General features: G+C 43.6%; 1 protein-coding gene across 3 annotated transcripts in view; it reads left to right on the plus strand.

The window, feature by feature from the left end:
- Positions 1 to 2000: 2000 nt before the first annotated feature.
- Positions 2001 to 23561, plus strand: part of LOC147438519 (uncharacterized) — a 66593-nt gene continuing 45032 nt past the window's right edge. The window contains exons 1-2 of one of the 3 annotated variants that reach the window (XM_086484617.1): positions 2001 to 2153; positions 2369 to 2523. The gene's annotated coding sequence lies outside the window, so the exon portion shown is untranslated. The remainder of the gene's footprint in view (positions 2154 to 2368; positions 2524 to 23561) is intronic. The other 2 variants (XM_086484615.1, XM_086484616.1) reach the window with 2 other exon arrangements.

Below are 23561 nucleotides of genomic sequence, written 5' to 3' on the forward strand. Positions count from 1 at the left end.
GCTTTAAGACACCCATTGTGAAGCAATAAACTACTGAACAATTCCTTGCAAGAGAGCTCAAATGAACTATAAGCATACTAGGTATAAGCCTGCATGAGACTAACCTTACAGATCCTATGCCAAAACATAGCAGTATATGCACACTGCCCCTTAAAGACAAGCACATCATAATGAGCATGACCACAGACATAAGAAGGCATACCAGATTTAGGCCAAAACTCTTTTCTTTGACTGAAAAGAACTCTACTTATAATACATCTATTTGAAGGAAAAGAATTCTAACATACCTTATTTGCCACAGTACAAGAAATTACAAGGCAACTCATTAAAAAGTATACCATGAACAAGAAAACTACAGAAAAAACTTCTCAGCTCTGTGCCACGCAGGCGGTCTGATTCAAATTTGGTAGGCACCTATCCGCGCTTAACCTCTTCAAATCATCCCATGAGCTTGTCAAATCTGCACTGCGTAGAGCATGTAGTGCACAACCCATATCTACCCATGTCAACCGCTCTGCTCATCCGCACGCGTGCGCAAGACAATGCTTCTCTCTCTCTTTCTCTCTCTCTCTCTCTCTCTCTCTTTTCTCTCTCTCTCTCTCTCTCCGTCCGCATCTCAAATCGCTGGTTCTTGCAAACGGATCGGGCAATCAAACGAGCTGAGAAACGCCTCGGATGGATTGATCTGAAACGACATACTAGCCTAACTAAAAAACAATCCCCAAAAATCACATGATTCCTTCAGAATATTCTCTCTCCCCCCCCCCCCCCCCCCCTCCCCTTCCACCCCTCTCCCCCCCTCTTTCCTTCTCTTCTATGCATCGCCTCCGCTCTCCCACGCTATACCGCCTCCTCCTGCACACCTGCCCGCCCCATCACCATAGCATTGTTCCCAATCCTTGGTTGTTGTGCGGACAGACACTGCAGCAATCAGACGGGCGCTTCAACCGCTTGCATCACTATAGGGGAGAGGGATTGTAGACGCGTGCAGGACCGCAATGGGGGCAGAGAGAGAGAGAGAGAGAGAGAGAGAGAGAGAGAGAGAGAGAGAGAGAGAGAGAGAGAGAGAGAGAGAGAGAGAGAGAGAGAGAGAGAGAGAGAGAGAGAGAGAGAGAGAGAGAGAGAGAGAGAGAGAGAGAGAGAGAGAGAGAGAGACTCGGCTCGCATCCCTCTTGCAGCCTCCTTCCCTGCTCTCGTGCTGCCCCCGCCTCAAAACTCTCGCGGCGTTCGTTCATTGTCCTTGCGTACCCCGACCTCACAAAGAACTGCACGCATGAACTACCTGCACCCAGGAACAACTCCTTCCCTGTCTCAAAAACATCTACAACCGCAACTCTCAAAAGTTGGTTGACGCAGCACGAGAGAGAGGGGGGGCGGGGTGTCGGTTAGGAGCATCTAGAACCTTGCAGAGCTATGACAGAGAGAGAAAAGGTATGGTGTCGTCCACACGAGAGAGAGAGAGAGAGAGAGAGAGAGAGAGAGAGAGAGAGAGAGAGAGAGAGAGAGAGAGAGAGAGATACTCACGAGTCACAGTGGAATCTGAAAATCAACATGCCAGAAAAACTCATTAATATCATTCATCATTGCTTTTACAGGCTCTTCATTTCATGAGTGCCCACTATCATATTCAACCAAGCAAACTTTTTCTTTACAAAAATTAAAAATTGAAATTGCCTTTAATTTTTGTATTTTCCAACAGCAAAAAGAAAACCCATCTCTATGGCCTTTGCCTTTGGCAGGCCAAAAAAGACCACACTTCTTGGTGTGTAGAGCTGCCCGCCCATCTCAAAAGGGGATGGGCAGGCACATGTTGGTGTGTAAACACTCTTACTTCCATACCTGTAGGTGATTGTCGTATGGAAACACATGGAAAGAAGTGTGGCACTGCACTTTGATGCTTGCAGGGAGTTTGCGAAGAGGCCTCTTTGAGCTTCTTTCTCCTGGAACACATCCTCTTTCAAACAGAGAAACTCCTGATGCGGTTTGTACACTCTGTATTCCGGCCCATTTCTTTTCTCAAATGCCACTATACATGAACTAGGACTCCGTTTTGCTGAGCACACCTCATTGTGCCGGACCTTGTCGAGTAGGGTTCGATTGAACTACCTTGTTGAAGAGGGTTCCATTGAGTGCAGAGCATTATTTTATCACAGGTTAATGAACTCCATATAATCTGCAGATAATGCCTTTTCCTTGCATTATCTTGGATGTGATTTAGGCCAAAACATAATGTATTGGGTGTTAATTCATAAAAAATTGAGAGCATAAACGAGGGTGGTGTTATCTGTGGTTGACATATGCAGTTAATGCCTTGTTTGCTGTCTTGGTGATATTGTAGTTGTTGCCAGCTAACTCTCTTCATTTGCAGGTAGTTCTCCTTGCTTGCAAAGGTTTGGATATTTTATCTGACTGCTGGCACAGAAGATGTGAAGATTCTTCAGTTGACACGATCAGATCTGTGGACTTGGACATACTGTTTTTTTTGATCAACGAGCTTTGTGGGGGTAAAAGGTAACTTTCAAGGTGTTTCTCATTCTCGTTTGCATGATTTCATCCATGAAAGTTCATTCTAAAATGATGGGCTGTTGTAATCTTAAGAATCGGTTTTTTTATAAGAAGTCCTTGAAATTAAAGGGAACGAGGAAGCTTGTTTTCTGCATCGTATTAGTTTAGCTGCCAGATTGAGGTAGGTTCTGTAGCACAGGTTTTGTGGCCCATCTGGTTTCCAGAAAGTCGACAGTTTTTCCAACATTAAAGCTATGGTAACATTCTCTGTGTAGACCAGCCCTAGGCTGTTAAAGACTAGGGTAAATGCCAGTTGAGATTCAAGCGATTGATTGTTTGGTACAGGGAAGATTCAACAAGATTTTTTTGTCATTGTGTATTAAGCAGGGGTTCCATTGGTTGTCTGAAGTACGAATCTTACTTTGTGAGACCCTTTTTTTAAGCTGGAGATTTTTATACTAGTCCTGTAGAAAGAAGCCATTTGCGTGACTTAAACTTTTGTCCTACTGCAATCAAATATAGGGATTTTTGTCTGTTCGTAATTTTCTTAACAAGTCGGAAGAAAAAACATCTTCCTGTTTTAGGATCTTTTTGTAAAATGTCTGGTATCAAGCTTAGCAAGATATCTGCAAAGTTTATTTGTGTGAGATGTAATTGACTTTATTGAAGCGCGTTAGAAGGATCCTTGTGGTTAAGGCATTTTGTGGGAAGGATGGTGCAGCACAATTTTTCAACTATGCTCACCATCATTTCTTTAAATTGTGGCAAGCTGTATCATGTTTGTTAGCAAAGTTCTTGTGTTATGTTTGGTAATTTTGATTTTATGTTTTTTTGTAATGCTTGTTGGCATGCACTTTGTCATGATTCACAGGGTTGATTGCACATAGTTCTGCTTGAGATCTTCAAATATGGTCTTGGAGCTTTTAATGTGCATATAGAAAGTTGTTGAGCTCTATGTAAATCTGTGACTAAAAGTCATTGATCTATAGGTTTTCTACAAAGGCTCATACATTCTTAGTTTCAGGAGTTTCAGAATTTTTGTGTACCTACAGATAATATCATCAAACCCACTAACCAATGCCAGCTTATGGTGTAATATGTTTGGTTCTACTTCATGGTGCTACTTGCATAAGTGGGGTGAAGCTCACTGCATTTATCTCATTGTTACGTTGTATGAGCTCTTGATTGCATGAAGCTCTGCTAGAGATCAACAAAGTTGTTGATGTGCATTTAGAAAGGTTCATAAGCTTGTTCAACCTTCATGGTATAGTGGATAATGGATGATGGATAATGGACATGATCTAAGCAATTTTACAAAAGCTCACAGGTCCATTTGGGATTCGTTTTGCTTTTGAAGTTTGCACAACCGTTTGTTATATGAAAAGTATGCATCAGCAACATGAAATTCTTGCCTGAGTTGAGAACATATGGGCCTTCGTTTTTAAATGTGATATGTTGATACTTCACTACACTTTTATTTTACATGACATGGATTGCACATAGTTCTGCTTGAAACGTACAAATGTAGTCCTCGAGCTTTTAATGTGCATATAGAAAGGTTGATCAGCTTTTGTAACCTCCATGGCCCAGAGGTTTTAATCCATTGGGCTACTACAAAATCTTACATTCTCACTTGTCTCAGCATTTTCTGCGAGTCTAAAAGTAGTTATTTGAGTTGCACAACGTGCACTGCACCTCTATGATTAATTATGTTTTGGCTGATAATTTGCTAAACATTTACTTTCTGTTATAAGATGATTGTCTTGTTCCTGATGTTGTCAACAATAGCCGAAAGTTTTTCTTTCAGAAAAGAATTGCCATAATTCACAGGATGTTGACTAATATATGCAGATTTGCCATGGTTTAAGTGGCTCTTGCTAGCTTTGGGAAATCAGGCATTACATGATAGGTCATAATCTGTGTGTCAATGAAACACCCAGAGGGCTACAAATATGTCCCTGTACAAAGTGGGGGCGTTGAGTTTTTCTCCCATGAGTCAACAATGAGCTCAAGGGCCATATAATGCGGAAACCTGAAGCACCCTTGGAATAACCCTCGGATATGCTGACGTGTCAAGCTACTGAAGACCTACAAGGTTGGGCACCCTAGTCCTAACCCTGGCCAATGTGTAGATCTCAGCCGAGGGACTAAACTCTAATAGAAGTAGAAGAAGACGAAGTTCTCACCAACTTACTGAGCCTTGTTGAGTGGCCCATGGGTTAGGATTAAAATCCTAACCCCCCAAGCAACTTATGGGACCCCCGTCCGATGGGGCCTAAAATAAAGGCACACACACCCACTCACTGAAGAGACCCAGCGTGGAGATGACGTGGCTGCTGTATGGAAGCCCGCTAGTAACATTGACATGCTGACGTGGCCTGCAGTACGGATTACCACGAACTGTGTTGACGTAGTAGGCGCTAACGTGGCACACCTCAAGTGCGTCTGAAATTTTGTCTTTTGGCCAGTATTTTAGCCAATGCCTATAAAAGGTCATTAGATCTTGCTTGGGTGTCAATCACACACCCAAGATCATAATCTTAATCATAATCATTATTCATCATAAATTTTACAAATTTCATAATTCATGGTTCTTTTCTTCAATACTGTATTCTCTATTCCTAGCTTGAGGTTGCTAGTTGGAATATTAAAGTCCAACATTAACTCCTTGTTCATGTGCTTTAGTTGGATTGTTCGTTCTCTTGCGTCAAAACGGCCATGATACTTGTAGAACCCAAGGCATGCCCACAGGTCTGCAAATGTCTGAACTTGAAGTGGAAGTGATCCAATTTATGGTGTCGATATTGTGTAAGTCCCATGAGCGATTTGTGCTTCAATCTACGTTCCCTTGTGCATTCATCATTGCCTAATCTTGTAGCTAACCGTGGAGAGAGAATTTTGGATGGAACCTGAATCAAAGAGGATATGGGCATCTTGGTCTTTAACTTTCCCATAGCTTTGTATGGTTCATTGGATATGTCAACGGTAGAAACACCTATCAAGTTAGAAGTCAATCCAATGGAGGGTCGGAGTTTTTTGTTTTTTGTGTTTTCATATGGAAGTGATCTTTTGTTATTCGGGTTTGTGAGACACTCCCAAGCAATATGGGCATGAATGCCACATTTGTAACACTTTCCTTCTGATCGGTACTGTGCCATCTCTTTGGGAGTTAAGACGTCGGATAGAAGTATTGGAGACTGTACTAGTTCGCGGGGGTGGGGTATCGTGGGTGGAGGATCGTGAACTTTTGTTTCTTTTCTGGGAAGGGGTAAATACTAGTTCTTTCTTCATGATGTGATAATCCACTCTTGCTGTGACATAAGTTGACTCATATTTGAGACCACTTTTCCAATGCAATAATCTTGCAATGGAAAAGGTAGGCCCACTGTGTACTTCTCAATCTGATCTGCCAAAGCAATATCTTGAAAAGTGGAAACTGGTAGATAAGCGTTTCAATATCGCTGGTTGTATGTTGAAAGAGTGTCCGAGGGCCAGGCTGAAATTGTAAACCTTGCGGCGAGGTGAGATCTGCGAGGTTCGGGCGTTGTTCTGCAATGTCTAAGGGCGAAAAACTGAAAACGTTGGTGTTTCTTGAGGTTTCGTCGCGGAGAATCTGCAAAACGCTGGGGTATGATGCAGATGCAAAAACTCTAGGGCTGAAAATCTATTGTTGTCGCCTGTTGTTCTGCAAATGTAAAACACTGGGTTGATCAGCTGTGTTGTGATGACGCTGGGGCTGATCTGCTGTGCACAAATCGCCAAGGCTGATCTGATACAAAAACGCTAGGTCTTCAGATGGCTGTGGGTCTTGCTGAGAAGTTGCGTGTTGAGCAAGGTGCTCCTGCTGCCTCTTCTGCCAGAAAGTGCTAGCGCTAGGTTTCTATATATACAGACTTAGCAAAATTGCCCTACCTACTTTCCAACAAAAGTCATTAAAAAATAATAAGTGAAAAATATCAAAAATAGGGAAAATAGGCCTATGCATTGTAAAAATGCTACTGATGGGATCTGACTAGAATATGATGATCATGCTATGTGCAACCAGAGGATATGCATCTAATTTAAGTGTTTGGACACGCACGGTTTGCGAACAGACTCACAAAAGTGCCTGATTACTTCCTATTCTAGACTGACTTGACTGAACTGAACCCTGATCATGCTGTAGCTTGTCCATGGACACATAGGGTTGGATGTGTCACGTGAAATCCCCTCCTTTTCAAAGTGAGGTACTGGTACCGAACTGTATGGCGTCGAGGGAGATCGCCAACAACATCCGGAATGCTCGAAAGGACTCTTCGCCGGCCCACTCTGAGGTGTGGGTCGTGCGATACTTGAACTTCATAAAGGTATGCAATGCCTTCTTCTTTGGGCCGCGCCGAAAGCGACACAAAGTCTTCTATGGCTCCTTCAATGCTTCAACTTCGTCTAGAATCACGCTTCTTTCTTCTTCAAGAATCTCCATGGCTGAAAATTCCTGAAACCATTTCCAACACAAAACCATGAACATACCTATTCCATGTAAAGTGACTGGAAAAAATCTTGTCTTCCTCAAAGATTGTGCATGCAATGTAGATGAACAGAGAGACGGAGTGCCAAACCGTTCACCATACGCACGCAAACAATGACTTGTGATCGAAAGCAATCCACTGTGGCAGTTCACAACAGAAATGCCCATGCTTGGTGCTCATACGGTCATGTGCTCTTTCTACCACTGTGTCGTGCCAAGGAAGAGACATGAAATGTGACTTCCTTGAATTCATACTTTTCAGCTTTTCATGAACAATCTGCATACATTTGTGCTCATTCATGAGTGAAACGTGCTCAACGTACAATATGTCATGCCTAAGAAAAGGGATCACATAAAGACGCTGACAAAAATACAGGAAACGATCACGATTGAAACACGAACAATGCGTGTGTATGAATCCTGCGAACACATAATACTTCCTGTGAGGGTTCTTTGGACCGAGCGTCGAGAGCCAAGATCGGTTCTTCGTGAAGGGGTGCTTTGGACCTAGGCTCGAGAGCCAAGATCGGTTCTTCCTGATTGATCGAATCTACAACGAGGTTAGCTTCGCTAGAAAAAACATCCACTAACTCATTATCCTTGTGAACAATCACGTCATCTTCATGCAAATCATCATGCTTGTGAGAAATCACATCTTGATCATGCAAATCATCATGCTTATCATTATCATCCACATCATCATGCTTATCATTGTCATTCAAATTATCATCATGCAAATCATGTGTTTCAGGCTTGGGAGAAGAAGAGACTGAGAGAGTCTCCTTTTCCCTAATCTCTTGCATATGTGCCTGAACTTGAGAAAAGAGTCGTGACATCTCTTTCATGTGCTGGTCGTTCATTGCTTGTCTTGTTTTGTTCTCGCGATCAAATTCTGCTTCTCTTTCGTTGTCTTGCGATTCAATTTGGCTTAACTTTCTTTGTTCTCGCGATCCAATTTGGCTTGGCTTTCTTTGGCTTCCAAGTCGTACTTACGCTCTATGGTTGCCACACTTTCTTCGTAGTCACGATCTATGGTTGCCATTCTTTCTTCGTAGTCCTTTCTTTCTGCTTCTCTTTCTTCGCGTTCTAACTTTCTTTCCATAAACAACTGCTTCAACTCCTCCATAGGAGTTAGTGCAATCCTTGGCGTAGATGGGGAAGGGGGAGGTCGGAAAAACCTCCTGGTGGGGAAAATTCTTCTTCGCCTCTCTCATGCTCATCACCTCCAAGCGAAGTATCTATTCCGCTTCGAGTGATGACCATCCACTGAAGTCATGGGTTCTTGTGGTCTTGGGTTCTTAAGTTCGCGAGGAACTTGGGTTCTTGGGGGTCTTGGTTCTTCGGGTTCTTGAGTTCTTGAGGTTCTTGCGGGTCGTGAGGTTCTTGAGGTTCTTCTTTCGCTTGCAATTTGTGTTAGAGAAGGATCTTCTCTTCACCCAAGTTCTGCTCTTTTCCATGGGCGCATCCCTTGGCGGCCTTGCGCTCATACCAAGGCTGCTTTTTCCCACCTCACGTCGATTGGCCGGCCGCTAAGTGCACGGTCCGCTCTCAATGAGTGAAAAGAGGCACAAGGGGAGGCTGGACAAGCCCTTCTTTCTTGGGTTTCTTGTCACTCTTCAAAAACACGATTAGGAATCGACACGCGCAAGTGAACTTGGGTGCGTGCGACTGCAACAAGCAAAAAAAAAAAGTGGTTCTTGTGGTTCTTTCCTTGAGTTATACAGAACATTGCCAAAGCTCTGATACCAATGTAAGGTGCTGCGGAATGAATGTTTGAACTTTGCTCAAGATGAGTGCTCCGAACTGTGCTCAAGGTTCCTTTTATTCTTATGGAAGGGAGAGCCTTCCGTTCTTAATGAGAGAGTGCAATGGATACAAACAAAGTGAATGGACACTGTGCGTGAAAGTGTATGAGATTGAGAGATAGAGAGAGAAGAGAATACGACACTAGAGATGTTGTAAAATCCTCCTCTGAAGGCCCCACTCTCTATGGCGAGAGCGGGCTACTTATGATTGCACAAATCTCTACAATGCTTGGACTTGTCGACGATGTCGACGACGACGAGACGGGCTGAAATCTGAAAACTCTAAGGGGCTGAAATCTGCAAATCTTTATCTACCGAAATCTGACTCTATGCCGATGACGATGTCGATGGCGACAATGCGACGACGACGCGCTGAAAACGCAGACGCTGAAATCTGCGTTTTCCGGGCTGAAACTGTAAACCTTGCGGCGAGGAACTGTTGCGGGGAGGTGAGATCTGCGAGGTTTGGGGGTTGTTTTGCAATGTCTAAGGGCTGAAAACTGAAAACGCTGGTGTTTCTTGAGGTTCCGTCGCGGAGAATCTGCAAAACGTGGGGGTATGATGTAGATGCAAAAACGCTAGGGCTGAAAATCTACTGCTGTCGCCGGTTGTTCTGCAAATGCAAAACACTGGGCTGATTTGCTGTGTCGTGATGACGCTGGGGTGATCTGTTGTGCACAAATCGCTAAGGCTGATTTGATGCAAAAACGCTAGGTCTTCAGATGGCTGAAAACGCTAGGGCTACTGCGGTTGTCGGTCTTGCTGAGAAGTTGCCTGTTGAGAATGGTGCTCCTGTTGCCTCTTTTGCCAGAAAGTGCTAGCGCTAGGTTTCTATATATACAAACTTAGCAAAATTGCCCTACCTACTTTCCAACAAAAGTCACTTAAAAATAATAAGTGAAAAATGTCAAAAATAGGAAAAATAGGTCTATGTACTGTAAAAATGCTATTGATGGGATCTGATTGGAATCTGATGATCATGCTGTGTGCAAGTGGAGGATATGCATCTTATCTAAGTGTCTGTACATGCACGGTCTGCGAACAGACTCACAAAAGTGCCAGATCACTTTCTATTTTAGACTAACTTGATTGAACCTAACCCTGATCATGCTGTAGCTTGTCCACGGACACATAGGGTTGGATGTGTCACGTGACATATACCAATTCTTGAACCACGTACATGACATGTCACCTCCGGTTGCTTTTGAGTGGAGAGATTGGGTGGGGTTTCCACCTTCGGAAGTATGATCTCTCGACGATGGATCGGACAGAAATAGATAGATAACTGCAAGCTACACACTGAACAACACTTTTATTACTTCAAAACAACTTGAGTAACTGTAAAAGGGAGAAAGAGAGAGAATCCACGCGAAAGACATGGAGTGGCTGAATCTACTCCCACAGGGCACTGGTCGCAAAGATTGGCGCCCCTCTCACTATTTCTTTATTATTGATTCGCAAAGTACAACTCTCGAGGGTCCTCTGCTCCGAGACTCTACGTCGAGATGCTGTGCGAAGTGAGGCCCCAAGCGTCCTTATAAACAATACAAAGGATGTCAAAAGCAGAGCCCGAAAAGCTTGTGTTCTAAAAGCGTCTTTCCCCCAAAAGCTGGAGCCAAAAACTGTACAAAGCAACCACCGCAAATTGTGGAAATCCGTACAACTTGCCATGTCAGCATGTCAGCGCGATTTACGGAAATCAGCTCCAACATTCAAGCTTTTGATATTTAGGTTTAAGGCTCCTCGACTGATGTTCCATAAATTGGTAGGGTGTAACAGACTTGGATACTCCAAGTCAAGAATCAACCGCGATAGCACTAAATAACCACTTCAAAACAATTCACAGATCACAATAGATTTGCACTGCCCGGTTTTTTTTTTCCACCTCTGCGATTTTCGAAAATTAGGGTTTTTGGCAGAAATTAGGGTTTGCAGGAATTTTAGGATTTTTGGCAGAAATTAGGGTTTTTGCTGTCCGCCACGTCATCCTTTGTGACATACCCCTCTCTTGAAAGCATTGTAATCGATTGCGATTACGTCTGTAAAACCGACAAAAGCCATAAACCGTCTTAGCAGACACTGACTGTTAGTAGTTGCCTACGTATTAGGGACACACATCTAGCACATGTACCAAATCGACAGTCACATCACACGACATCATAGGACATCACTAGACCATCACATGACATTCAACATTCTTTCGGATCTTAGACCATGATTTATCGACAATGTAGCTAGCAATCACATCTAGGTCCAATCGGGACCTCATCGATGTCCGATTGACTGACCCCTATTGCAACCATGTCTATTCGAGATCAAGTAGACCAAAATGCTGCAGTCATTTCGTCTATCAGTTCCTGCACTCAAAAGAAGTCAAGAACAAATCAATATCATTATCAGGAATTCCATTTCATAAAGTCATCCAGCTGAATACTGTCAGCTCTCAGTATCCCTGAAGCTCAAAGAGACATCAGTGACTTTAGTATCAAAATCAAGGCATATGTTGACAAAGGAGCGGAGTAACTCCCCTCTTGTGCATCCCACTGCACCAGATCTTCGGCCAAGCTGAATTTCTGGGTTCCGTTTGGAGTAGACTATGCTAAACCAAAACATCGAGGTAAAGTTTCACAATCTGAGGAGTATCTGCTAGGTCCTCCTCCTCCATCCACTTCGCATCAAATGTAGGAAAGTTCTTGAACTTAACCAAGAACCGCCTTCGGACTTTACCTTTCTTCGTATCCGTATGTGCCAAAATCTGTTCAGGAACAAGGGTCTCCTCGTTTTCTTCCACTGCGGGTTGCTCATGAGGCTCCCCATCATCAGGCACATCACCCTTAACAAGTTTCAAGAGACTCACATGCAATGCATTGTGAATCCTCCAAGTATCTGGCAGTTTCAATCGGAAGGAGACATCATTTATCTTGTCAGTAATCTGGAAAGGTCCGTAGTATCGCATACTAAGCTTTGGAAAATGCCTCTCCTTTACCTTTTTCTTTCTTAGGCGTGCCTTCTCAAAACGTAAGAGCACCCAATCATCCTCCTTCAGTTTCAAGTGGCGACGATGGCGATCCGCTGCCTTTTTCTGTCGTTCTTGAGACTTCTGCAAAGTCTTGCGAACCTTGGCAAAAGCCGTATCCAAATCTCGCGAATATTCATCCGCTTCAAATATCTAATCTTTCGTGCTCAAGAAGGATGGAACCTTCGCAGCACTTTCAACAATCTCAAATGGCGTCTTCCCCGTCGAAGAATGTATCGTGTTATTGTAGGCAAATTCCACCAAAGGAAAGTTCTTTTCCCATTGAGTCTTCTGATCCGAGATACAAGACTTCAATAAATCTAAAACCACTAAATTGGCAATCTCAGATTGCTCGTCAGTCTGCAAGTGGAACGATGATGAGAACTGCAACCGCGTGCCAATGTTCTCCCAAATTGCCTTCCAAAACAAACTCATAAATGTGGGGTCTCTGTCGGAGACAATCGTCTCAGATGTGCCATGTAATCGGAAAATCATCGTGATCATTCTGTGTTCTCGAGAGATCAAAAATGAAATCCATTTTAATATTTTCCTAGGGGCGGGTGGGTATGGTTAAAGGCTGTAACAATTCCTGTGCCTTATGCCTGTCAAACTTGACCTTCTGGCATACTGCGCACAAACTCTTCCACATCCTTTTTGAGTCTCGGCCAAAAGAAGTATCTCTCTACCCCTTCATGGTGGTAGTAATGCCGCGGTGACCCGTAAAAGGTGGATAGTGGCATTTAGTCATAACCTTTTCCCACAACGGCTGTGTAACGCACAACATAGTCTTTCTCATCAAGTAGCCTTCCCGAAGGGAGTATCCAGCTACTGTCTCCCCATCCCGTATCCGTGTGAAAATATCTGCAAAATCTGTATCTGTGGCATACTGATCGACCATATCCTTGAAGCTCCTATGATGTATCGCGGAAATAGCCAGAACCAACGGCTTCCGAGACAAAGCATCTTCCACCACATTCTTCTGTCCCTGCACATGGACAATCTGGAAGTGAAACTGTGACAAGATGTTCGCCCACCGCATCTGCTTTTCCAAAAGTTGCTTCTGTGACAAGAAGTAGCGCAAACTCTGATGGTCTGTAAAGACAGTAAAATCCGCTCTGAGTAGGTAATGCCGCCACTGAGTAAGAGCATGGATAACCACCAAAAGCTCTTTCTCATAAATCTGTGCTGTCGTCTCCTGCCTAGAGAACAATCGGCTCTCGTAAGCAATGACATGGCCTTCTTGCATCAAGACCGCACCCAAACTACGACCATAAGCATCACAAAATACTTCAAATGACTTCTGCAAGTCCGGCAAAGTCAAATCTGGTCCTGTAGTCAATTTCTCTTTCAATGTCTGAAAGGCAGTCACCTCTGTGGATCCCCATGAGAAAGGGACTCCTTTTTGTATCAAGATATGCAAAGGGGAAGCAACCTCTGCAAACTTTCGAATGAACCGTCTGTAGTACAAACACAGTCCCAAGAAGCTTTCAACTTCATGGACATTCTTCAAATCGGGCCAATGTCTATCTTGGCCGGATCCATTTGCACTCATGTTGTTGCTGAGACAAAGTGTTTAAAAAAAAATGTATCTCTGAAGCATACGATCTCTGTGTTCTGCTTCATTCTTGGAGAAAACAATGATATCATCAAAGAAAGTGCCAACAAATAGCTTGTACTCTAGAAAAATCCTGTCCATCATCCGGTTAAATGTCGTAGGAGTATTGGTTAAGCCAAAAGGCTTCACCAAAAACTCAAATAATCCAAAAAGTAGTTCGGAAGGCTGTCTTGTAGACGTCCCCCCTTGTGATTTGGATTTGATGATATCCACTCTTCAGATCAATCCTGCTAAAGCACGAGGATCCCTGTAACTTGTCGAGTATATCATCAATCCTAGGAATCGAAAATCTGTTCTTGTTGGTGATTTTGTTGAGAGCTCTATAATCGATGCACATTCTCCAAGATCCGTCTTTCTTCAAATCCAGCAACAATGGAGAGCAATACGGTGAAGTACTAGGCTGGACAAGACCCTTTTCCAAGAGGTCTTTCACTGGGTTCATAATCTTTTCATTCTGTACTCGGCTCACACGGTAAGGTGGCCGGTTCGGTGGCGTGCTTCCAAGTATCAAATCAATGGTTTGATCTTCAGGCCCTCTAAAAAGCAATCGGCATGATTGTGGAGAAAAATCTTGGCGTTCTTTTGATCAGGTCAAAACATATTCAACCTTTATCCATCGTTCAGTTCTCTCCCAAAAGAATGAGTAAGAAACTGAAGTTCATCTCTAAGCCCTTCATTTATCAAAGTCGCTTTCTCGGCCCGGTAGTCAACCACGGCGTAGTTCTTGTGGTACCAAGGGATCCTAAGTAGAACGTCACTCGCGTGCCCTGAAGACCCCTGCCATTGCAAACGAAGTTTGCCAATGCTCGGTGTAATGGCAACATCCCATCCCGATGCTAGTCAAACTACCTCCGCTTGTGGCGTCAGTCTGTCGGGCGTAATTTCCAAATCGAGCCGCCAATTCCAAGTGAAACGAAGTTGCCCTTGGCTCCTTCAAAAGAGCTTCTTGATCCTTCACTTTACCCCAAAAGCGGCAAAGTTTGTACTTTCATTCATTAGATTCGGTGCAGGTCCCACGCCATGTGGTACTAGTTCTGCTTTTCTATCTGCCTTTTCTGCCACGTTCCTCAGCTGCTCTCGAACTCTCAAGCCTGTCGTCGTCTTTATCGTTTCGTTCTTTCTGTGCCTTTTTAGGGCACTTCGCGGAGATATGTCCAAGTTCCCCGCATTCAAATCACTATCCCTCCCTGATGAAGCGAGCTCTCTCCTGAGGAGTAAGCTCGGGTCGTGCATCCTTTCTCTCTGGGTTGCTCTTTCTCTTTCTACTTTCATTCCCAGAAGTCTGTTCGGGTCGTTGTGTCATGACCTCATCTATGGGGTAGGTCAGACTGTCAGAGAGAATGGCAAAGCCTGGCTCGCATGACTCATCAACTCCTGAATAGAAGCTGACTTCTGTTCCAAGCAGTGATCTCGGATCTCTGTAGGTAGACCCAAGGTAAACCGCTCAATCTGTTCTCTGAACGAGATCTTCTTGAATGAAGAGGCGGGTAGAAAAGAGCTCCAGAATCTTTCACAGTAAGAATTTATTGTATCGCTCTTTGTCATCCGAAGATGGTTCCAAGCAGCTCATATATTTCGTTCAAACTCTTGCATCAACCAAGAAGAAATAAAAAGCTTTTTGAATTTCAGCCATTGAACTGGCGCAGTCTTGTTTAAGAGAAGCGTGGACCACCAAGTACGAGCATTCCCCTTAAGGTAAGAGGTAGCTCTCCGAATCTTGGAGTGCTCTGAATAACGTCCTCCCGCGAAAGCAATGACAAACTGCTGTATAAACGACAAAGCCTTCGAAGCATCTGAGTATCTTGAAAAGGTATCAAACTTGATCGAGTGGCCACCTTCCTTAAACTCTCGGACTTTCTTGCTTTTATCTTCAAGAAAATCATACTGGTTGGCTTTGTAAAAATTCTTCTTGTTTGAATAAAAGTTGCCGTTATCGGAGTCTGCACTTTCTGTAGACAAGTCCTCTGTAGAACTGTCTCTCACTGGGCGAGACTTAGACTTCTTTGCCTTTTTCTTGCCCTTTCTGAAGCGTTGTTTCTTGCTTCGCTATTTGCTTTCTCTGTCTTCTTCGCTCGAGTCTAAAGAGCTAGAAGAACTGTCATAAGAAGAAGGAGAAGAAGAAGAAGACTTGGGTACTCCTTCAAATTTGACACACTTCTTGTGTTTCTTTGCTTTGTCAAATGTCGATCGACGACCCAAATATCCTGGCAAGTCAGTGCCTTTCTTCTGCTTTTTGCCGTGCTTTTTGTCTTTCTTTTGCACGTCAAAAAGCTGAGCAATCCGTGCATCAACTACGTTCTCCAATTCCTTCTCCGTATATTTCTTGTGAGCAGAAGGTTTCTTGAGAGTGGGTTTCGGTAGTGGTGTTGTGGTTCTTTGCCACTTCATCTGCACCTCCTCCAAAGAGGTCTAGCTCATATATTTTGCCATGGGTCTATACCTTGTACTTTCCTTTAAGGGTGAATCTGGGCTTATCCTGGATTCATCTAGGTATATTTTGCCATCTTTGGATCCTTGGCAAAATTGAGCATCATCTTTGTTGCATCGCCAATCAATTGACGACGCTCCATCTCTCGCCGCTCTGCTTGAGTAGGCTGAGGCGGGCCATACTCTGCTGGAATCTTCGTTCTGATCCCTGCGCGCATCTCCAGATGTAGAGAGAGTGGACTGATCCTTGCCTGAAGCCATAGGTGCCACGGAAAAAAAAAATTTGGGGATCGGATTTCCTGTAGAAGAGAAATTGGCCATGCTCTGATACCACTGTAATAGACTTGGACACTCCAAGTCAAGAATCAACCGCTACAGCACCATATAACCACTTCAAAACAATTCACAGATCACAATAGCTTTGCATTGGCCCGGCGGAGTTCTGTGCCTAGAGATATTGGCCCCAAAGACTGGCGCCCCTTTCGGTATTTCTTTTTATATTAACAAGTTCAAAGTACAAGAGAGTGGGTCGGGATTCACTCTCAGACGCTGCGTCCAGATGCTCTGAGAAGTGAGGGCCCAAGCCACTTATTTAAAGGTTTACAAGGGATGCCAAAAGCAAAGCCCCAAAAGCTTGAAAGCAAAAGCTCTTTTCCCTCTCTCACAGAGAGCTTCTGAAAGCAAAAGCAAATTCTCCCTCTCTCTCAATGAGAGCAAAAGCTGAGATTTGCGTCGCAGGAAATTAGGGTTTTTGGTAGAAATTAGGGTTTGCAAGAATTTTAGGGTTTTTGGCAGAAATTAGGGTTTCTGTTGTCCGTCACGTCATCACTTTGTTACATAGGGGTTATGATTATTGATTCCTAACCCTTATTTATTTTGTGCTACTCGGCAAGACTTTATAAGTTGGTATTTCTTTTGTTTCTTCTTCTCTACTAGTCTTTAGGCCTCTCGACCAGTTCTTGCAAAACTCAGTCAAGTTAGTCCAAGACCTGAAGGTCACACAAATGTTTGTAGCACCACGTAAAGGCTTGCAGATGCAAATACCACTTAGAGAAACTGATCACGCCACAAAGGATTCTGACTTTGACTAAGAGATTGGCATGGACCACCTTTCTAGGGAAAGTGAGTCTGTGACGGGCCAAACGAACGTATTGATTTGATGCATCCATGACCTCGACGCAAAAACTTTAACCCTAAAACCCGTCACACAATTGATTTGATACCCACCGCAATACGCCACCAAACTGGCCACCTTACAAAGTAAGCAAAGCTCAGAATGAGGAAATAATGAGCCAAGTGAAAGAACATGTCGAAAAGGGTCTCATTGAATGTAGTACATCACCTTTTTGTTAACCAGTGCTTCTAGTTTTGAGAAAGATGGATCTTGGAGAATATGCATTGACTAGAAAGCTCTCAACAAAATCACCATCAAGCACAAAATAACGAAATTTAGTAGATCAAGACATTTGTAAAAAGATCAACCTGGTCTGGATATGACTCCTAAATAAGTTACAATGATTACGATTCTCATATGAGATCTCGATGAAGGATGTGGATGTTCAACGACTGTCTTCTTTGTGCAAGTGCTGTGTAACAAACTGTTGACGTGTCAAAGCCTAAAGAATGGAGCCAACTTACAAATGTGGGCCGAGGGGCCTAAACCCTAAGAAGAACAAGCAACAGAAGAAGAAGTCCTACCAACTTATGGGGACCCCGTTCGATGGGGCCCCAAGTGACATAAAGGATTAAAATAAAGCAGAACCCGCACACATGCAAAAACCGATGACGTGGCAGATTTTCGAAAATTGCGCTGGCAGGATGACGTGGCAAGTTGTACGGAATTCCATGTTTTGCGTTGGTTGATGACGTGGCAAGCTGTACGGATTTCCGTAAATTGTGTTGGTTGATGATGTGGCAGACTGTACGGATTTTCGTAAATTACGTTGGCAGCTTTTTGGCTTTGCTTTTTGACCAGAAGCTTTTGAGTTTTAAAGGCTTTTTATTGTAACTGCTTTTCAGGCCAAGGGCCTTTAAATATGAGGCTAGGGCTCATTCTCTGGCATGCTTCCTGGAGAAGGTGCAGAGTCTAGAGTGCCGGCTTGTACTGTGTTGATGCAATAAAAAGAAATACCGAAAGGGGTGCCAAGGTTTGGGGCCAATACTCTCTGGGGTGGAATTCCGCCACTCCGTGTCGCGTGTCGTCTCTCTCTCTCTCTCTCTCAGTTCATTTGTTATTGAAGTGCTAAAAGTCTATTCAGTCTACTCTTTTTTATTGGCACGTGGTGCCCATCTTGTGACAGTGGTATCAGAGCATCAGGCGTGTGTTTTTCTGAAAGCATACCGGTCCTACAAAAGAGCAGACAGAGCTTTTGAAATTTTATTTGAGGTATCTTCGCCCATCAACCCGGACTTATTAGCCACTCCCACCCTTACTTCATCGCACATCGGGGGCGCTCCCATCTTCAACGCTCATGTCTTAAGAGGGTATAAGCCAATTAAGATCACTTGCAAGAGAAGGATTCAGATTTGTTTCAAGTTACTGTTTTTTTCTCGGAAGCAGTGCCATGCAGATGTTGATGTCTACGGCTACCAAGCAACATACTCCAAGTACTTGGCAAGCTTTCAAGAAAAATTTTGCCCGAAGTTATATGGTTTCTGACATCTTCCTTCAGAGTGCAACTTCTGGCAGAGTCGGGTATCCTGAAATGCTTGCCATGGAAACCCTAGCAGATTATAACTTGAAATTTCTCGACATCTCTCAGTAGATGTCTCTTCACGAGCAGATGACCTTGGAGGTCCTGTGCGATTGCTATCTTGGGACTACCATCGCCGCCAAAGAACACTGTTTGTCCAAGAGCTGATGGACCATGCTGTGCTCGGCTACGACCTTATGGGAATAAAAAAAAAACCTAACCCTAATTTTTGGTGCAGGTTTCAGGATGGAAAGTTGGTTGACTTTTCCAGCTCGGTTGATGTCGAGATTGCTTTTCAAGTTTGAAATCTGTTTAGAAACTTGTTTTGTGATCTTGTTTGAAATTTGTTTGAAATGGATGGTATCCGTTTTGAACCTGTTTTGGTGCCGATTTGAATTGTTTGACTCTGGTTTTAATACTTGTTTCAATGATTGGTGATTTTACTCCCGGGTGGAGTAGTGATAAAAGATGTTTGAGAATGCTTGTTCATACTCATGTCCCGGACCCTTGTGGTTATTTGCGGGGGGAGTATTGAATGATTGAAAAGTGTTGTTTTTACTCATGGCCCGGACCCTTGTGGTTATTTGCGGGGGGAGTATTGAATGATTGAAAGTGTTGTTTTTACTCATGGCCCGGATCCTTGTGGTTATTTACAGGGGGAGTATTGTTGTTGTTACTCATGGCCCGGACTTGCATGGTTATTTACGAGGGGAGTATTAAGAAGTTTGAGCAGTGGTTACTCTTAGCACCTCCAAACGACGCAGGCTGCGGTCGGGGGGGGGGGGGCGTTTGGTTGTAAAAGGCCTCTATATCTCATGGCCCGGACCTTTTTAGGTTATTTGCGGAGAGTGGTGAGGGAGTCCTTAACAGCTCATGGCCCGGACTTGGATGGTTATTTGCGGGGGGAGTGTTCATCGGCGGCTTTATGTTTCTATGTCTTGTAACATGCATATGTGAGCATTTGTGTTGCATTGTGATGTGCCAATTACTGAATATTCCTAATTGGATGAGATTGCCTGGGTATGTAATTTTTTTAGTGCATAAGACACCCGTGGAAGATCAGTACGGTCTGGGTGTGATGGCTAATTTTACTACGCCGGAATATCAAGAGTTCCGATCTCGACGAAAGGAGAAGCTAACTCCTTGATCAAAACAGCCGAAAGGAGAAGCTAACTCCTTGATCAAAAGAGTAGAAAGGAGAAGCTAACTCCTTAATAAAAAGAGCAAACTGATTGTTCGTTGGAATGACCCTCGGAAATTTTTGAGCTAACTTGAGTTGTTTTGCAGATATGCTGTAATCGCGGACGATTACTCTCTTTCAAGAAGGGGAGATGTAACAAACTACTGGCGTGTCAAAGCCTAAAGAATGGAGTCAACTTACAGATGTGGGCCGAGGGGCCTAAACCCTAAGAAGAACAAGCAACAGAAGAAGAAGTCCTACCAACTTATGGGGACCCCGTCCGATGGGGCCCCAAGTGACATAAAGGATTAAAATAAAGGAGGACCCGCACACGCAAAAATTGATGATGTGGCAGATTTCCGAAAATTGTGCTGGTAGGATGACGTGGCAAGTTGTACGGAATTTCGCGTTTTCCGCCGGTTGATGACGTGGCAGACTGTACGGATTTTTGTAAATTACGTTGGCAGCTTTCTGGCTTTGCTTTTGGACCAGAAGCTTTTGAGTTTTAAAGGCTTTTTATTGGAACTGCTTTTCAGGCGAAGGTCCTTTAAATATGAGGCTAGGGCTCATTCTTTGGCATGCTTCTTGGAGAAGGTGTAGAGTTTGGAGTACCGGCTTGTACTGTGTTGATGCAATATAAAGAAATACCGAAAGGGGCGCCAGGGTTTGGGGCCAATACTCTTTGGGGTGGAATTCCGCCATTCCGTGTCGCGTGTCGTCTCTCTCTCTCTCTCTCAGTTCAGTTGTTATTGAAGTGCTAAAAGTCTATTCAGTCTGCTCGTTTCTATTGGCACGTGGTGCCCGTCTTGTGACATGCTGCATGTGGTGCTTCGAGTCAGTGCTTACTGAGCTAATTTTTGTCCTTTGTTTGTTTTGCAAGCGTAGTCGAGGCGATTACACAAGAGCGGGATATGTCACAAGTTTGTGAGGTGGCATACTTAGAGGGTTAGTGTCACAACTTCGCGACGTGTCAAGCCAATGAAGACCCAGAGGGTTAGGACTTCTTAGCCCTTACCCTAGCCAATCTACAGATCTTGGCCGAGGGGCCTAAACCATAGCAGTCCTTACTACAGGATCCTTATAGAGTGGCCCAATTATCAAATGGGCTAGAATTTATTCCTAACTTCTAACAACTTATGGAATCTTGGCTGATGGGGTTTAAAAATAAAGCGCGCGCGCGCACACACACACACACACACATTGTGGTAAAAGAAGTTCTTGGTTTATCGTTTTAACTCTTATAGCTTCACCTCTACACCATGGGACTCGGCCCGTCTCTAATTCTTGCAAATACGGATTCTTTCCTAAGTAGTTTACTACCCTATAACCAAAACTTGCCGTGAAGGCGCGGGGGCTTTCTCTCTGCAAGCATAGGCTGCCTCACTGTTGCGTAATGGGGTCGTTCCACTCATGTCGATTCTGTTCATCATTACGATTTGGCGGCCCACCTCCATCCACTATATAAAGAGGTGAGGGCGCTTCTCTGGCCCTCACTTGGCTTTGTTTGTTGTTTTGCCCAGAAAGATTTGCATGTGTTTGACATTGAAGCATGGAGCTCGCTACTACTGACAACAAGTCGGCCACCTCGCCCATGTGTATTTCTTTGCAAGCTTTAAAAAAAAAGGGTAGGATTGTTTATTTTGAAGTAACTGCTGTAGAGGGTGTTTTTTATTAAGCATGGTGTTTTTTCTCTAAACCTAGTTGTGATCCTCCATGGTTGGGAGTATATATAGCTAATCATGCTATGTCATGGTGACTGTGGTAAGTCTTGGTATTGAAAGAGATAAAGGTGTCATTCTTATTTACTGTTTGCTAATGGTATGAGGTTTACACCGGCCTTTTGAAAGAGGGCTCTTTTCTGGCGCTCTACTTAACCTGACTCTATTTTGTGAGAGTAACTAAGCCTACCTTGGTGGCCTAATGGGCTTCAGCATACCGCGTGGACTAATTAATACTGTCGCTTTTTTAACTTGTCGTAAACAGTTTTTTTCTGTCATCCGAGTATGGATTTACCAATTGCTAAACCGCTTGATAAATTTCTGTCAACAATTGGTTTGATTATGTGACAATTCTACTTTGGCAATGGGTTGCTGTTGCGTTACCTTGCTTGGCAAAACTTTCTCGATGGTAATCTGACACAGTGAAGGGCCTAGTGATGACCTGTTAATACATAGACTTTGTAATCTTGCTGGGTATATGTATTCACTTAAGGGGGTGGTGTTTTCTATCTTACTATGCTCTGGTTCTTGGTATGTTTTGAGGCCGGTTGCACCAGTTCCTACTATCTTATGGGCTAGGTTAAGCTATACATTGCATTGCCTAAAAACTCATAGACTGTTGGCTAGCTGCGTGGTTCTCTGTCCTGCTGCGCTATAGTTTTTAATAATGTTGGGCCTTTTTGCTTACCATGGCTGCACTTGTACTATAATGTATTCCTTTAGGATGTATTTACTTGGACAGATGATGCTCCTCTCATAAACTTTGAGTACTAAGGTAAGTTTAAACACGGTAAATAACATGACATATGTTCAGCTCATAAAACGAGGTATTTTTTTGATTCCGTGAAAGGAAACTATGGGTAAGTAACAGAGGGTTTTTTAGAGACCATTCTACCATAATGGACCTCTAACCTGGATTTTTTTGACTAAAGTTTGAGAACTTGAAAAAGAAAAATTATTTTGAGAAAAACTTCTCATTTATACTGCATTTGATTGGATGTTTAGGAACTAATAAAAAATGACTTCAAAATGATGGTGGATTAAGACACTTTGATTAGAAGGGGTGATGGCCTTCTAATCAAAATGATGTTCTCTAAAACTCTAGTGGTTTCCTTTAAAAAAAAGGGGGGACAATAATAACATTTTTTCCTAAAAATCTATGGACTTAGCTTGGTAAGGTTTAAAAAGAAGTTTATAAGATGGACATGAATAACAAGTGGTATAGTCCATTGATACCTGTAAAACACATCCAAGGCTAACTGAATTGTTGTCTTGTTTGGATGGATGCAGGTAAGGACTCTATCTTGTGTAAGGTGCAGCGGAATGAATGTTTTAACTTTACTCAAGATGAGTGCTCCGAAATGTGCTCAAGGGTTCCTTTTCTTTAGGAAGGGAGAGCCTTCTGTTCGGAGAGCCTTTTGTTCCTTAATGAGAGAGTGCAATGGACACAAACAAAGTGAATGGACACTGTGCGTGAAGGTGCTGAGACTGAGAGATAGAGAGAGAAGAGAATACGACACTGGGAAGTTGTCAAACCCTCCTCCGAAGGCCCCACTCTCTATGGCGAGAGCGGTCTACTTATGATTGCACAAATCTCTACAATGCTTGGACTTGTCGACGATGTCGACAGCGATGAGGATGACGACGAGATGGGCTGAAATCTGAGAATGCTACTGGCTGAAAACTGCAAATCTTTATCTGTTGAATTCTGACTCTATGTCGGTGACGATGTCGATGACGACGATGCGATGACGACGTAGATGCTTAAATCTGCGTTTTCCGGGTTGAAATTGCAAACTTCGATGGATCTGACCGTGCGGCGAGGATCTGTTGCGGGGAGGTGAGATCTGCGAGGTTTGGGGGTTTTACTGTGGAGTCTGACTGTTGGAGACTGAAAACGCTGGTGCTACTGTTGCTTCTGTCGCGAAGATCTGCAAAAACGCTAGGTCTCTGGCTGATCCAAAAACGCAAGGCTAATTTGGGGTTCTGCGGTGGAAATCTTCTAGTGCTAGGGCTGATCTACCGTCTACTATCGCTGTGAATTTGCAAGTGCAAAAGCGCTGGCTGATTTGATGCAAAAAGGCTAGGCATTTCT

Source organism: Adiantum capillus-veneris, chromosome 16 (genome assembly GCF_014529385.1).
Source record: "Adiantum capillus-veneris isolate H3 chromosome 16, ASM1452938v2, whole genome shotgun sequence".
NCBI lineage: Eukaryota > Viridiplantae > Streptophyta > Polypodiopsida > Polypodiales > Pteridaceae > Adiantum > Adiantum capillus-veneris.